This window comes from Arachis ipaensis, chromosome B9 (assembly GCF_059453495.1).
Source record: "Arachis ipaensis isolate K30076 ecotype BB chromosome B9, ASM5945349v1, whole genome shotgun sequence".
Classification (NCBI taxonomy): Eukaryota; Viridiplantae; Streptophyta; class Magnoliopsida; order Fabales; family Fabaceae; genus Arachis; species Arachis ipaensis.
The window spans coordinates 83159910-83177497 of NC_142444.1; the positions used below are offsets into that span (position 1 = coordinate 83159910).

The following is a 17588-nucleotide window of genomic DNA, read 5'->3' on the forward strand; positions in this document are numbered from 1 at the left end:
AGAGTTAGAGGAAGTTGAACAAGAGGTGGATTCCAAGTTTGAGAACACTTCCACACCAAGTAACATTATTGAGGATTTTGTGGAAGTTGTTGAAACCTCTTCCATTGAGCTTGAAGGCGATATTAAGGAGGGTGCGCAACCTCCTAAGCATATAATGAATAATGAAGAATTGGAAGAAGGTGAGCAAGCAACAAATCTTCCTCTTAAAGATGAGCCCACACCAACACATGATCCTTTGGTATTTGAAGAATCTTCTCCTCTTGAAATTGAGGTGGATGTTGAGACAAGTTCCACATTACCTCCAAGTTGTGATATGAAGAATGGAGAAGAACTAGAAGAGGTTGGTGAGGAAGTAATTGGACATGAAGAGCCTTGTCAAGAGGTGAAAGTTGAAAAAGCTTGCCAAGAGGTGGAGGTAGTCAAGGAAGAGCACAAGGGAATGGAACTTACAAGACCATTGGAGACGTCCCTTCCTAAGTCACCATCCAACACAACATTCAAGTGGGTAAAACTCTTATCCTTAAGCTTTAATTTCTCACTTGAATATGGTTTGCTTGAGACGGATGGGCAACTTAGAGCTCTTTGTGGAGTTAAGAGTAAGAGAGAGTTGTGTAGTGGTTGGAAACATCATTCTAGGTTCATTATGGTTACTTGCTCAAAGTTTGATTGCAAGGTTTGTTGTGGAGCTAAATTGTATGGGTCTAGGAAGTTGTTTGGAGGCTTCTTTGAGAATTCCAAGGCTAAACCACCCAATTGGAGCTATGATGATCAACTTGAAGATGGGTGCAAAAACAAGATTTGGGATCCGGGAATATATGAGGATCAATTTTGGGAGCTCATATCTTGGGAAGAATCTCACCCAAGCTTGGTGGAAATGGTTGGAAATTCTGACAACCAATTGAGGAGAAAGCATTCTTGGAGGATCAAGGATGAGTACAAGCACAAGCCACCATAACAAGGAGCTTCCCAAATGTCCAACTTAAGGACTTAAACTAAAAGTGCTAGGTGGGAGACACCCCACCATGGTAAACTCTTTCCACTCTCTTTTAGATTTGGTTAATAAGTGATTGGAGTTGCCATTATAGGTAGTTCTTCTTATTTTCTATACTCCTATACATTTTGCTTTTATTGATAGGCTGTTTGTTGCATTCATGCTTTGATTAGAATAGTTGTTGTTGAATTGCATTTTGCTTATAGTATAAGTTTTATTTTTAGTATGTTTGAAAATTTTTCAAAAACCAAAAAGATTTGTTGTTAAATTTGATTTTTGATTGTTTTAGAATGCTTATAGATTAGGAGAATGCCCTGTTTTTCAAAAAAAAAAAAATCGAGAATCGGCGCCCAAGCGCGCAGTGCGCGTGCGTGCCGGTGTGGTTTCACAACTCCTAGTACTAAAACCCGAGAGTTGTGCCCACTTTATGCCTACTTTGTGTCAGGCGATCTGTGCGTAAGCACGCATGGCGCGCGCGCGCCGATTGTCCCTATCACATCCGCGCCCAAGCACGCATGGCGCGCGCGTGCGGATTGTACCTGCTGCATCTGTGCCTAAGCACGCATGGCGCATATGCATGGATTTGCCCTCTGTTTTTCTCCTTTATCCTTTCTCCTTCTTTCCTCTTTTCTTCTTCTTTCTTTCTACTTTTTTTTTTCTTTCTCTTCTTCCTCTCTTGAAAAAAAAAATTTTTTTCTCTCTTTTATTAAAAAAAAAAAATAAACTTTTTTTTCTTCCATCCTCTTTTATTGCATTTGCTTATTTTCATTCATTGCATTTTAATTTTGTTTTTATAGTTTGTTCTTATTTTCTTTTCTAAGTTTCTCATTTTAATAATGGTGTTTTATTCTCTTACTCAATTGTTGAGAAGTCCTTGGATTAATCTTGGTGCTTTGTGACTTGTTTGGTATTAATTGTAATATTTTCTCTACACACAAGATTGATGCTTTAGTCCTTCCTGACTCATGATCCCTTGTTTTTATACTTCATCATCATTGAGTTAGGATGGGACCAAATGCTCTCATGCTTATCACTAATCTTGTTTGTGTCAATTGTTGATTAAGCTTGATGCAACATGCTCTTCATATCATGTACCCATGCTTTAACTTGTTCTTGCATCAAGTATTAGTTAATATGCCTTTGTTTGAATTGCTTTCTCACTCACATGTTGTAGCTACCATGTATTTGAGAACCTTACTCTTATTTGGCATTAGCCCCCGCCTATGTTTTATTTGCTCTAATATCTTTGTTGTGGGCTTAATTCTTTTCTTTCTCTTTCCTTTTAGGTTGGCAACCAAGAAGGAAAAGGAGGGAAAATTTCTAATGGGGCAACAAACAAGTCATCCGCACAACCTTTTGAAGAAGCTCAACAAGTTGTAGCAACCCGTCCACCTTGCTCTCCTTTGCATGCACCGAGGACGGTGCTAATTTCTAAGTGTGGGGAGGTCATCTGATCGATCTCCATGGGTAACAATCTCTTTTTTTTCAACACCAATTCTTAATTTTTGTCCTTGTTAGTTAGTTGTTGCATTGCATGATAGGTTGCATGTTAGTTAGAATTTGTACATATTTTTACCACTTCCTTTTTATGTTAGGACTACTTGGTTAGGGTGATGATTTCTTTTCCAAGAAAAATTGTTTTTTAGGGAACCCTACCAATTTGAAAAAATTTTTTGTGACAAACTTGCTTGAAGAATTTATTTTGGAACATGGTTTTTGAGCTAAGAACACAAGCATGTGAGTTTTGAGCCTAATTGTGTGGTTACATCATATAACCACTTATTTCCATTCTTGTGTGCATTGTTCTCTTTCTATGATTGTAATCTTTGATTTGTTTGATTCTTTATATCCATTATTCCATGTATACATGCATTTATATGATTGAGGCCATTGTTCAAATAGCTCACTTACCCAAATAAGCCTACCTTTTATCTTCCATTGTTAGCCAATTTTGAGCCTATGCTTAACCCATTTGTTCTTAATTGTAGCACATTACAAGCCAAAGTGAAAAACAATAAATGTCCTTAATTTGGATCTTTGATTAGCTTAGACTAGTGAGAGTGTTCATTATTTGATTTTGGGAGAGTTCGGAACATTGGGAGGGAATAAAAGGGTATTTTTGTATTTGTGTTGAACATTTTGGGAATTGGGTACATACTCATGTATTAATCATGTGTAAACCATATGCATTGATGTTCTTGTATATATTTTAGTTGAAAAGAAAAAAAATAATAAAAACAAAAAAAATGAGAAAAATAAAAAGAAAAAAAAAATATATATATATATATATATAAAAAGAATTACAATAAAAAGAGGACAAAAATGCCCCAAAGTTCAAAGTTCAATAAAAGTCAATGCATATGGGTGGTGATCAAAAAGAGAATGCATGAGTGTGTGAAAAAGTGAATCATGGGTAGCTAGGTATTGTATTAGAATTGTATAGGTTGTTATATGTGTTTGGTGAGAGCTTAGGTTAATCAAAGATTCAAATTTTAAGCTCACTTGACCATATTCACCCTACCTTGATCCTAACCCCATTACAACCTATGAACAAGTCCTCATGATGAATGTATGCATGCATTGAATAATTGTTGATTGTTAGATGAAAAACAAATCACGGAAAGCATGAGTAGAAGAGAATTGAGTGAATCAACCATATACACTTGAGCGACTAGAGCGGATACACATCCGGTGAGGGTTCGATGCTCAATTTCTTGTTCCCGGCTTTCATGAACTTTTCTTCTTGCAAGTCTATTTGTACTTCATTTTGATATTTGAATTGGTAGGATTCATGAGTCATCATACTACTTAGCCCTACATGAGCATATGTGGTCTTGGGGATTAATTTACTTTTAACCAAGTAGATAGAAGTATTTTACATTTAGTTACATGCATGTAGATATGTTTATATAGTTTATTTGCATTGAATAAATGTTTATATCCCTTTTTCTTGTCCTTCTTTATTCTTAGCATGAGAACATGCTTGGTTTAAGTGTGGGGAGATTTGATAAACCCCGATTTTGTGGTTTATCTTGTGATTATTTTGGGGGATTTTATCACCTTTTCCCACATTTATTCAATGAAATAGCATGGTTTTGTAATTCTCCCTTGATTTATGCTTAAATGTGAAAACATGCTTTTTAGGCCTTAATTTTGCCAATTTTAACTCACTTTGATTCCATTCAATGCCTTGATGTGTTTGTTGAGTGATTTTAGGTTCATAAGGCAAGTATTGGATGGAAGAAGTGAGAAGAAAAGCATGCAAGTGGGAGAACTCAAGAAGAAATGAAGGAACCGTAAAGCTGTCAAGCCTGACCTCTTTGCACTCAAACGACCATAACTTGAGCTACAGAAGTCCAAATGAGGCGGCTCTAGTTGCATTGGAAAGCTAACATCCGGGGCTTCGAAATGATATAAAATTTGCTATATGTTGCGTCACGTTCAGGGGCGCGTACGCGCACTTTGCGCGCGCGCGCTGATGCTGTCTGTGGCCCACTTTAATGAAATCGCCCCCAGCGATTTTGCAGCTCATTTTGGGCCCAATCCAACCCATTTCTAATGCTATTGAACCCAGGGATTGAAGGGGGAATGAAGCAAGTAGTCATAGTTTAGTTTTCATCATGTTTTAGGTAGAATTCTAGAGAGAGAAGCTCTCTCTTCTCTCTAGAATTTAGGGTAGTTTAGGTTAATTCTTCTTGGATCCAAGTTATAATTCTTGTTTTGATTTAGTTCTTCCTTTTAATTTCTTGTTATTACATCTCTATTCTTCTAGTTTTACTTGTCATTTTCTTTATTTTGCCATTTTTATGTTTATGAACCATTGTTGAATCTTAATTTTCTTTAATGCAATTTTAAGTTTCCATGTTCTTTTATTGTTGATTTGAGTTGTGATCTTGTGTCCTTGCAATTTGTAGTTGGTAGATTTATATTTCTTGCACATTTTACTATGCTTTCCATGTATGCCTTCCAAGTGTTTGATAAAATGCTTAGATGGATGTTAGAGTAGATTTGAGCATTCTTGGCTTGGAAAGAGTAATTGGGCAATCTTGAGTCATGAAAACCCAACTCATGTTGGTGATCTAGAATTGTTAGCTAATATTATTTCCATTGACGCTAATCTTTTGCTAATTAAATTAGTGAGTTGATTAGGACTTATGGAATATTGTTTCCATTGATGCTAATCTTTTGCTATTTTAATTAGTAAGTCGATTAGGACTTTTGGATTGAGATTAGCTAGTCTCATTAGACTTTCTTCCAATGTTGGAGATGACGTAATGAGATAAATTCTTGTTATTATTGTGGTGTGATTAATTAGTCTTGTTTGACATTCTCCCTATTTGTTGGAGTTAACTAAATAAGATGAATTAATCATTGCATGACTAGGATAGAAAGCCTGTGATCTTAATCTTTGCCATGAATGTCTCTCTTTATTACTTGCTTCCTTTAATTGCTCTCTTTATTTTTCTTGTCATTTATTTTATTGCCCACTCACCAATCAAAACCCCCTTTACCCACTTCATAGCCAATAATCATACAATTCATTGCAACTCTTCGTGAGACGATCCGGAGTCCAAATACTTCGGTTATAAATTCATTTGGGGTTTGTTACTAGTGACAACTCAAATTTTTGCATGAAAGGATTATTGATTGGTTTGGAAACTATACTTCACAACAAGACTCCATTATATAAATTCTAAACCATCAAGAATTCGTTCATCAAACCTTTCTTAATAGGCAAGTAACAAACTTAAAAATTTTTGAATCAATCACATTAATTGTTAGTAAAGATTTTGAAATTATGAGCAAGATAAGAAAAAGATTTTTGAAAATCAATTTGAAATTTTCGAAAATATGAAAGAAAAAATGAAAAAGATTTGATTGTTGAAAAAGATTTGAAAAAGATAGAATTTTTTAATTGAAAATTTGATTTGACTCATAAGAAACAACTAAATTTAAAAATTTTTGAAGAAGTCAACTCAAATTTTCGAAAATTTATGAGAGAAAAAGGGAAAGATATTTTTTTTATTTTTGAATTTTTAATGAAGAAAGAGAAAAACACAAAAAAGACACAAGACATAAAAATTATGAATCAAAACATACAATGCATGCAAGAACACTTTGAATGTCAAGATGAACACCAAGAACACTTTGAATGTCAAGATGAACACCAAGAACTTATTTTTGAAAATTTTTAAGAAAAGAAAAACATGCAAGACACCAAAATTAAAAATTTTTCATGTATAGACACTAACAAATTGAAAATGCATATGGAAAACAAGAAAAGACACAAAACAAGAAATTTTAAAGATCAAACAAGAAGACTTACAAAGAACAACTTGAAGATCATGAAGAATGCAATGCATGAATTTTCGAAAAATGCAAGAAAGAGATAAACATGCAATTGACACCAAACTTATAAATTGACAATAGACTCAAACAAGAAACACAAAATTATTTTTGATTTTATGATTTTAGAAAAATTTTTTGGATTTTTCGAAAATTATTTTGAAAAGGAAAATAAGGATTTCAAAATTTTTAATAGGAATTCCAGGAATCTTGCAATGTTAGTCTAAAACTCCGGTCCAGGAATTAGACATGGCTTACTAGGCAGCTAAGCTTTCAGTGAAAGCTCCGGTCCAAAACACTAGACATGGCCAATGGCCAGCCAAGCTTTAGCATATACAAATCAGACATACAATAGCTGATACTTCATTAAACTTGCTTCTGTGCTGATGAGTGGAAGCCTCGGTCCAAAAGAGTTAGACATGGCTTTACAGCCAGCCAGGCTTCAACATGCTTCATGAAACTCTAGAATTCCTTCTTAAAAATTCTGAAGCCATAGAATAATTTATTTTCAATTTTTTTTTTAAATTTTTTCGAAAATAAATAAAAATAAAGAGTTAAAATTAAAATAAAATTATCTAATCTGAGCAACAAGATGAACCGTCAGTTGTCCAAACTCGAACAATCACCGTTGTCAATGGCTACTTTCCATCCTCTCAGTGAAAATGGTCCAAGATGTGCTGTCACCGCACAGCTATTCATCTGTCGGTTCTCGATCATATTGGAATAGGATTCAGTAATCCTTTTGCGTCTGTCACTACGCCCAGCACTTGCGAGTTTGAAGCTCGTCACAGCCATCACTTCCCGGATCCTACTCGGAATACCACAGACAAGGTTTAGAATTTTTGGACCTCAAGAATGGCCGCCAATAGTTCTAGCCTATACCACGAAGACTCTGATCTCACGATCAGAAGGCTAAGAGATATACATTCAAGCTTGTTTGCATGTAGAATGGAAGTGTTTGTCAGGCACACGTTCATAGGTGAGAATGATGATGAGCGTCACATAATCATCACATTCATCATGTTTTTGTGTGCGAATGGATATCTTAGAGAAGAAATAGGCTTGAATTGAATAGAAAAACAGTAGTACTTTGCATTAATTCATGAGGAACAGCAGAGCTCCACACCTTAATCTATGTTGTGTAGAAACTCTACCGTTGAAAATACATAACAAGGGTTCTATTTATCCTAAACTAGGGAAAAATAGGGAAAAATAGGGAAAAAGACCCCTAGTACAATAGTAAAGAGTTCTATTTATCCTAAACTAGTTACTAGGGTTACAGAATTGAGTAAATAATGCAGAAAATTACTTCCGGGCCCACTTGGTGTGTTCTTGGGCTGAGCATTGAAGCTTCCACGTGCAGAGGTTTTCCTTGGAGTTAAACGCCAGTTTGTAACCTGTTTCTGGCGTTTAACTCTGCTTTGCAACCTGTTTCTGGCATTTAACTCCAGAATAGGGCAGAGAGCTGGCGTTGAACGCCAGTTTGCATCGTCTAAACTCAAGCAAAGTATAGACTATTATATATTGCTGGAAAGCCCTGGATGTCTAATTTCCAACGCAATTAAGAACGTGCCATTTGGACTCCTGTAGCTCCAGAAAATCCACTTTGAGTGAAGAGAGGTCAGAATCCAACAGCATTTGCAGTCCTTCTTCAACCTCTGAATCTGATTTTTGCTCAAGTCCCTCAATTTCAGCCAGAAATTATCTGAAATCACAGAAAAATACACAAATTCATAATAAAGTCCAGAAATGTGATTTTTATTTAAAAACTAATAAAAATATACTAAAAACTAACTAAATCATACTGAAAACTATGTAAAAACAATACCAAAAAGCCTATAAATTATCCGCTCATCAGGAGGCAACCCAATGTTCTTTAATTATATATATTTATTTTTCATTGTTATTTTATATTTTCTTTAGGTTGATGATCATGTGGAGTCACAAAAACAACTGAAAAAGCAAAAACAGAATGAAAAATAGCATTAAAAACAGCACACCCTGGAGGAGGAGCTTACTGGCGTTCAAACGCCAGTAAGGGTAGCAGAATGGGCGTTAAACGCCCAGTCTGGCACCATTCTGGGCATTTAACGCCAGAAAAGGGCACCAGACTAGTGTTTAATGACAGAAAAGGGCACAAAGCTGGTGTTTAAACGCCAGAAAGGGAAGAAAAGCTGGCGTTGAACGCCAGAAATGGGCAGCAACCTGGCGTTTAATGCCAGGATTGGCACTACAAGGGGCGTTTACACACCAACATGGTGCAGGGATGAAAAATCCTTGACACCTCAAGTTCTGTGGACCCCACAGGATCCCCATCTTGACACCTCAACTCTATCTCTCTCTTCTTCACACCTTCCCATAACACCCTTCCCCAAATACCCCTCACCAATCACCTCCACCCACTCTTCCCAAAAAACCCCACCCACCTCACAATTCAAATTCAAACCATTTCCCTCCTAAACCCATTCCATCTCCTCCATTTTCTTCTTCTTCTAATCCCTTTTTCTTCTTTTGCTTGAGGACGAGCAAACCTTCTAAGTTTGGTGTGGTAAAAGCATTGCTTTTTGTAACCATTTATGGCACCTAAGGCCGGAGAAACCTCTAGGAAGAGGAAAGGGAAGGCAGTTGCTTCCAACTCCGAGTCATGAGAGATGGAGAGATTCATCTCAAAAGCCCATCACTAGAAAAAGGATGGAGCAAACAAGAGAGCCCACTCATGGACCTCAACAAAAGCAACCCATTATCCTCCATGAAATCAGAGAGGAGCAACAAAGGCAAGGAAGAGACATTGAGGAGCTCAAGCACTCCATAGGATCTTCAAGAAGGAGAACTAGCTGCCATCACTAAGGTGGACGCGTTCTTTAATTTCCTAGTTCTTATTTTTCTGTTTTTCGATTTCTACGCTTGATGTTCTATCTATGTTTGTGTCTTTACTACATGATCATTAGTATCTTAGTGTCTATGCCTTAAAGCTATGAATGTCCTATGAATCCATCACCTTTCTTAAATGAAAAAATGTTTTTAATCACAAAAGAACAAGAAGTACATGATTTCAAATTCATCCTTGAAATTAGTTTAATTATTTTAATGTGGTGACAATACTTTTTGTTTTCTGAATGAATGCTTGAACAGTGCATATGTCTTTTGAATTTGTTGTTTATGAATGTTAAATTTGTTGGCTCTTAAAAGAATGATGTAAAAGAGAAATGTTATTGATAATCTGAAAAATCATAAAAATTGATTCTTGAAGTAAGAAAAAGCAGTGAAAAAAAAGAAGCTTGTCAAAAAAAATTTGCAAAATAAAAAAGAAAAAGCCAATAGCCCTTTAAACCAAAAGGCAAGGGTAATAAAAAGGATCCAAGGCTTTGAGCATTAGCGAATAGGAGGGCCTACAGGAATAAAATCCTGGCCTAAGCGGCTAAACCAAGCTGTCCCTATCCATGTGCTTGTGGCGTGAAGGTGTCAAGTGAAAACTTGAGACTGAGCGGTTAAAGTCATGGTCCAAAGTAAAAAGAGTGTGCTTAAGAACCCTGGACATCTCTAATTGGGGACTCTAGCAAAGCTGAGTTATAATCTGAAAAGGTTCACCCAGTTATGTGTCTGTGGCATTTATGTATCCAGGGGTAATACTGGAAGACAAAGTGCTTAGGGCCACGGCCAAGACTCATAAAGTAATTGTGTTCAAGAATCAACAATATTGAACTAGGAGAATCAATAACACTATCTAAATTTTGAGTTCCTAAAGATGCCAATCATTCTAAACTTCAAGGGATAAAGTGAGATGCCAAAACTGTTCAGAGGCAAAAAGCTACGAGTCCCGCTCATCTAATTGGAGCTAAGTTTCATTGATAATTTGGAATTTATAGTATATTCTCTTCTTTTTATCCTATTTTATTTTCACTTGCTTGGGGACAAGCAACAATTTAAGTCTGGTGTTGTGATGAACGGATAATTTATACGCTTTTTGGCATTGTTTTTAGTATGTTTTTAGTATATTTTAGTTAGTTTTTATTTTGTTTTTACTAGTTTTTATTCAAAAATCACATTTCTAGACTTCACTATGAGTTTGCGTGTTTTTCTGTGATTTCAGGTATTTTCTGGCTGAAATTGAGGGACCTGAGCAAAAATCTGATTCAAAGGCTGAAAAAGGACTGCAGATGCTGTTGGATTCTGACCTCCCTGTACTTGAAGTGGATTTTTTGGAGCTACAAAAGCCCAATTGGCACGCTCTTAATTGCGTTGAAAAGTAGATGTCCTGGGCTTTCCAGAAATATATAATAGTCCATACTTTGCTCAAGATTTGATGGCCCAAATCGGCATTCCAAGTCTGCATAAAAATTCTGGCGTCAAAACGCCAGAACTGGCATAAAAGCTGGAGTTAAACGCCCAAACTGGCACAAAAGCTGGCGTTTAACTCCAAGAAAAGCCTCTACATGTGAAAGCTTTAATGCTCAGCCCAAGCACACACCAAGTGACAGTGTATTTGGACCATTTTAACTGAGAGGACGGGAAGTAGCCATTGACAACGGTGATGCCCAACATAGAACTTGCCATGGAAAGGAGTATGAATGATTGGAAGAAGGCAATAGGAAAGTAGAAGTTCAGGAGGAACAAAACATCTTCATACGCTTATCTAAAATTCTCACCAATGAATTACATAAGTATCTCTATCCTATTTTATATTTTATTCATCTTTTAATTATCAATCCTCCATAACCATTTGAATCCGCCTGACTGAGATTTACAAGATGACCATAGCTTGTTTCAAGCCAACAGTCTCCGTGGGATCGACCCTTACTCGCGTAAGGTTTATTACTTGGATGACCCAGTGCACTTGCTGGTTAGCTGTGCGGAGTTGTGAAAAAGAGTTGAGATTACAATTGTGCGTACCACGTTGTTGGCGCCATTGATGATCACAATTTCGTCCACCAATATGCACTCAAGCTATTGCAGTTAGAATGGAGGTGGTTATCAGGCACACGTTCATAGGTGAGAATAATGATGAGCGTCACGGATCATCACATTCATCAGGTTGAAGTGCGAGTGAATATCTTAGAATAGAAATAAGCGTGATAGAATGGAAAACAGTAGTAATTGCATTAATTCATCGAGACACAGCAGAGCTCCTCACCCCCAACCATGGGATTTAGAGACTCATGCTGTCAGAAATACAATATGAAACGTGTAATGTTTCATGAGGTGTGTAAATACAATAGCAAAAGGTCCTATTTATAGAAAACCAGTAGCCTAGGGTTTACAGAAATGAGTAAATGATGCAGAATCCACTTCCGGGCCCACTTTGTGTGTGCTTTGGCTGAGCATTGAGGCTTTCACGTGTAGAGGCTTTTCTTGGAGTTAAACGCCAGCTTTTGTGCCAGTTTGGGCGTTTAACTCCAGCTTTTATGCCAGTTCTGGCGTTTTGACGCCAGAATTTCTATGCTGACTTGGAACGCCGGTTTGGGACATCAAATCTTGAGCAAAGTATGGACTATTATATATTTCTGGAAAGCCCTAGATGTCTACTTTCCAACGCAATTGAGAGTGGGCCAATTAGGCTTCTGTAGCTCCAGAAAATTTACTTCACGTGCAGGGAGGTCAGAATCCAACAACATCTGCAGTCCTTTTTAATCCTCTGAATCAGATTTTTGCTCAGGTCCTTCAATTTCAGCCAGAAAATACCTGAAATCACAGAAAAATACGCAAACTCATAGTAAAGTCTAGAAATGTGATTTTAATTTAAAAACTAATAAAAACATAATAAAAACTAACTAAAATATACTAAAAACATACTAAAAACAATGCCAAAAAGCGTATAAATTATCCGCTCATCACAACACCAAACTTAAATTGTTGCTTGTCCCCAAGCAACTGAAAATCAAATATGATAAAAAGAAGAGAATATACAATGAATTCCAAAAACATCTATGAAGATCAGTCTTAATTAGATGAGCGGGGCTATTAGCTTTTTGCTTCTGAACATTTTTGGTATCTCACTTTATCTTTTGAAGTTTAGAATGATTGGCTTCTATAGGAACTCAGAATTCAGATAGTGTTATTGATTCTCCTAGTTCAGTATGTTGATTCTTGAACACAGTTACTTTATGAGTCTTGGCTGTGACCCTAAACATTTTGTTTTCCAGTATTACCACCGGATACATAAATGCCACAGACACATAACTGGGTGAACCTTTTCAGATTGTGACTCAGCTTTGCTAGAGTCTCCAATTAGAGGTGTCCAGAGCTCTTAAGCACACTCTTTTTGCTTTGGACCACGACTTTAACCGCTCAGTCTCAAGTTTTTACTTGACACTTTCACGCCACAAGCACATGGTTAGGGACAGCTTGGTTTAGCCGCTTAGGCCAGGATTTTATTCTTGTGGGCCCTCCTATCCACTGATGCTCAAAGCCTTGGATCCTTTTTATTTTACCCTTGCCTTTTGGTTTAAAGGGCTATTGGCTTTTTCTGCTTGCTTTTTCTTTTTCTCTTCTCTTTCTTTTTTTCCGCCAATTATTTTTTATTATTTTTTTCGCAAGCTTTTCACTGCTTTTTCTTGCTTCAAGAATCATTTCTATGATTTTTCAGATTATCAAATAACATTTCTCCTTTTCCATCATTCTTTCAAAAGCCAACAATTTTAACATTCATAAACAACAATTTCAAAAATATGCACTGTTCAAGCATTCATTCAGAAAAACAAAAGTATTGCCACCTACATCAAAATAATTAAACTGTTTTAAAATTCGAAATTCATGCACTTCTTTTTCTTTTTCAATTAAAAATATTTTTCATTTAAGAAAGGTGATGGATTCATTTTCATAGCTTTAAGGCATAGACACTTAGACACTAGTGATCATGTAATAAGACACAAACATAAATAAACATAAAGCATAAAAATTCGAAAAATAGAAAATAAAGAACAAGGGAATTAAAGAACGGGTCCACCTTAGTGATGGCGGCTTGTTCTTCCTCTTGAAGATCTTATGGAGTGCTTGAGCTCCTCAATGTCTCTTCCTTGCCTTTGTTGCTCCTCCCTCATGACTTTTTGGTCTTCTCTAATTTCATGGAGGAGGATGGAATGCTCTTGGTGCTCCACCCTTAGTTGTCCCATATTAGAACTTAATTCTCCTAGGGAGGTGTTGATTTGCTCCCAATAATTTTGTGGAGAAAAATGCATCCCTTGAGGCATCTCAGGGATTTCATGATGAGGAATTTCCTCATGCTCTTGTCCATGAGTAGGATCTCTTGTTTGCTCCATCCTTTTCTTAGTGATGGGCTTGTCCTCATCAATGAGGATGTCTTCCTCTATGTCAATTCCAGCTGAATTGCAAAGGAGACAAATGAGATGAGGGAAGGCTAACCTTGACAAAATAGAGGACTTGTCCACCACCTTGTAGAGTTCTAGGGATATAACCTCATGAACTTCTACTTCCTCTCCAATCACGATGCTATGGATCATGATAGCCCGATCTACAGTAACTTCAGACCGGTTGCTAGTGGGAATAATTGAGCGTTGGATGAACTCCAACCATCCCCTAGCCACAGGCTTGAGGTCATGCCTTCTTAGTTGAACCGGCTTCGGCCACAACTTCATAGAAGTGGTCTTGATGGGCCTTTGAGATGAATCTCTCCATCTCCCATGACTCAGAGGTGGAAGCTTTTGCCTTCCCTTTCCTCTTTCTAGAGGTTTCTTCGGCCTTAGGTGCCATAAATGGTTATGGAAAAACAAAAAGCAATGCTTTTACCACACCAAACTTAAGGTTTGTTCGCCCTTGGGCAAAAGAAGAAAGAAGAGAGTAGAAGAAGAAGAAACAGAGGAGATGGGGGGGTTAGTGTTTCGGCCAAGGGGGAAAAGTAGTGTTTAAGATGTGTGAAGATGAAGGGGTGAAGATGGGTTTATATAGGAGTGGAGAGGGGGGCTTTGGTTCGGCCATGTATGGGTGGGTTTGGGAGGGAAAGTGGTTTAAATTTGAATGGTGAGGTAGGTGGGGTTTATGATTTATAGAATATTATATATTGCTGGAAAGCCCAAGATGTCTACTTTCCAACGCAATTGAAAGCGCGCCAATTGGGCTTCTGTAGCTCCAAAAAATCCACTTCGAGTGCAGGGAGGTCAGAATCCAACAGCATCTGCAGTCCTTTTTCAACCTCTGAATCAGATTTTTGCTCAGATCCCTCAATTTCAGCCAGAAAATACCTGAAATCACAGAAAAACACACAAACTCATAGTAAAGTCCAGAAATGTGATTTTTATTTAAAAACTAATAAAAATATAATAAAAACTAACAAAAATATACTAAAAACATACTAAAAATAATGCCAAAAAGCGTATAAATTATTCGCTCATCACATATCTCTTGGGTTTCTAATCTAAGATTAGAACCTTCGTGGTATAGGCTAGAATTATTGGTGGCCATTCCTGAGATCCGGAAAGTCTAAACCTTGTTTGTGGTATTCCGAGTAGGATCTGGGAAGGGATGACTGTGACGAGCTTCAAAATCACGAGTGCTGGGCGTAGTGACAGACGCAAAAGGATCAATGGATCCTATTCCAACATGAGTGAGAACTGACAGATGATTAGCCATGCGGTGACAGCGTATTTGGACCATTTTCACTGAGAGGACGGATGGTGCCATTGACAATGGTGATCCACCAACATACAGCTTGCCATGGAAGGAGGCTTGCATGCATGAAGAAGAAGATAGTAGGAAAGCAGAGATTCAGAAGATAGAGCATCTGCAAAACCTCAACCTGTTCTCCATTACTACAAAACAAGTATTTATTTCATGTTCTTTTACTTTTTACAATTAAATCTGAGAATTATTGATATCCTGACCAAGAGTTACAAGATAACCATAGCTTGTTTCAAGCCGACAATCTCCGTGGGATCGACCCTTACTCACATAAGGTATTACTTGGACGACCCAGTGCACTTGCTGGTTAGTTGTGCGGAATTGCAAAAGTGTGATTGTGATTTCGTGCACCAGTGCTTCATATCTTCATTTAAACTGAAACTCACTGCTCTGCCATCTATCTCAAAGGAGTAAGTTCCTGAGAATGCATCTAGCTTGAACTTTGAAGTCTTCAGGAATGGTCTTCCAAGCAGGATCAATGATGGTCTGCCTGAGTCATTATGGGGTATTTCCAAGATATAGAAGTCAATAGGAAATGTGAGCCCCTTAATGCTCACTAATACATCTACAGCAATTCCAACTACTATAATAATGCTCTTATCTGCTAACACAAAATGAGCTGCCGATATTTTTAAGGGAGGGAGCCTCAAAGTATCATATATAGACAATGGCATTATACTAACACACGCTCCTAAGTCACACATACAGTCAGAAAGTATTACACCTCCAATGGTACAGTTTACCATGCAGGGACCTGGATCACTACATTTTTTAGGTATACCTCCCATTAAAGCAGATATAGAACTACCTAAAGGAATAGTTTCTAACTCATTAATTTTATCTTTATGAATGCATAAATCCTTTAGAAATTTTGCGTATTTAGGCACCTGCTGAATAACATAAAAAAAGGGAACAGTTACCTTAACCTTTTTGAATATTTCTACCATTTTAGGATCAAGTTCCATCTGCTTTCTGGATTTCTTTGCCAGGTGTGGAAAGGGAATAGGAATAGCGTCTTGTACAGCTTCTGTATCCTTTGGTGGTCCATTCCTTTGCGAAGCTACTTCCTCTTCAACCTTGTCCTGTACCTTATCTTCTTCTTCAGCATCTTCCATTTCAGCATCTTCTACTTCTATCACATCCTCAGCTGGGGCGTGTACTATTGGGCTTGGCTCCTTATGGTTCCTCTCTGGCAGTGTGGTTCCGGAACTCAAGGTGATGGCATTGATGCCACCCTTGGGGTTAGGTAGGGGTTGAGAAGGAATTACACTAGAGCTTAAAGGTTGGTTAGTGGAATTAGGTAATGAATCTATCCTGGAGGCGAGAGCTTGTAAAGTGGCATTCAGACCATTTAAAGTAGAGTTTAGCTGCATCTGCATGTCTTGTTGTCCTTGTGCAAGAGAACGAAGCATCTCATCATTTGATGAGGAATTAGGATAGGTTATCTGAGGAACTTGTTATTGGTTATCCTGGGATCCTTGAGATTGTCTTAGGTGAGGTGCTCTATAAGGCTGGTTCTGATTCTGCTGTCTGTTGTTGTTATTCCGCCTCTGGTTTCCATTGTTATCTCTACCTCCTCTATTATAGTTGTCCCTCTAGCCATGGTTGGAATTATCTCTCCAACCCTGGTTGGAGTTGTCCTGCCATCCTTGGTTATAGTTTCCACCTTGGTTGTAATTGCCGCCTTGTTGATTATATCCTTGATTCGGGCGGTCATAGAAGTTATGAGTAGCTGCCACAGTGTTATCTTCTTGTTAGAGCTGTGGACATTCATCAGTATAATGACTATAATCAGCACAAATTTTGCATACTCTCTGTAGGACTAACTGTTGGCTCTGTTGTGGGGGGTGAGGTTGAGCTTGTTGTTGTTGGTTCAACTGCATTTGCTTTAGTAGGTTGGTCATTTCACATATACTCTATGTAAGAGCAGAAGTTTCAATGCTAGAGAAAACCTCTGCAACAGCTTTTGAGTGGTTGTGCCTGTGCCTGTGATTCCTAGTGGACTCAGCTAAGTCGCTGATCAGTTGCCATGCTTCATCTGCGGTTTTGTACATTTTCATAGAACCATTACTAGCACCATCCAGTGTAGTTTTATCCTGAGACTATATGCCTTGTGTTAAGTAGCTGATCAACACCAGTCTGTCGATCATGTGATGAGGGCATGCGTCTAGAAGGTTCTTAAAGCGCTCCCAGTACTCATAAAGAGTCTCTGATTCTCCTTGAACAATGCAAGAGATCTCTTTCCTCAGTCTATCTGTGACTTCAGCTGGAAAGTATTTTTCCAAAAATTCTCTCCTGAGCGTATCCTAGTTGGTAACAGTCGCTTCAGGTTGGGAGTAGTACCACTCCCTCGCCTTTCCCTCAAGAGAAAATGGGAAGGCGGTTAACAGATAGAAGTTTTATCTGCACCATTACGCCTAACAGTAGAACAAGCTGTCTGGAAATCCCTTAGGTGCTTGATAGGCTCTTGAGCAGGTAAGCCATGAAACTTGGGCATCAAGTTAATTAGTGCAGTTTTCAGTTCAAAATCTGCAGCCAGAGTTAGATGATGCACTTGATACGGCTGCAGTGTAAAATCTAGGGCTCCAGCCTCCTGGAGAGTAATCCTCCTAGGTGCTGC

The 17588-nt window shown here is 37.7% G+C and overlaps 1 non-coding gene across 1 annotated transcript; it reads left to right on the forward strand.

The window, feature by feature from the left end:
- The first annotated feature begins 17116 nt into the window (after positions 1–17116).
- On the forward strand, positions 17117–17220 carry LOC148545246 (small nucleolar RNA R71). Its single transcript, XR_015901702.1, has one exon. It is a non-coding gene; the product is annotated as a small nucleolar RNA R71 (small nucleolar RNA).
- The last annotated feature ends 368 nt before the right edge of the window (positions 17221–17588 follow it).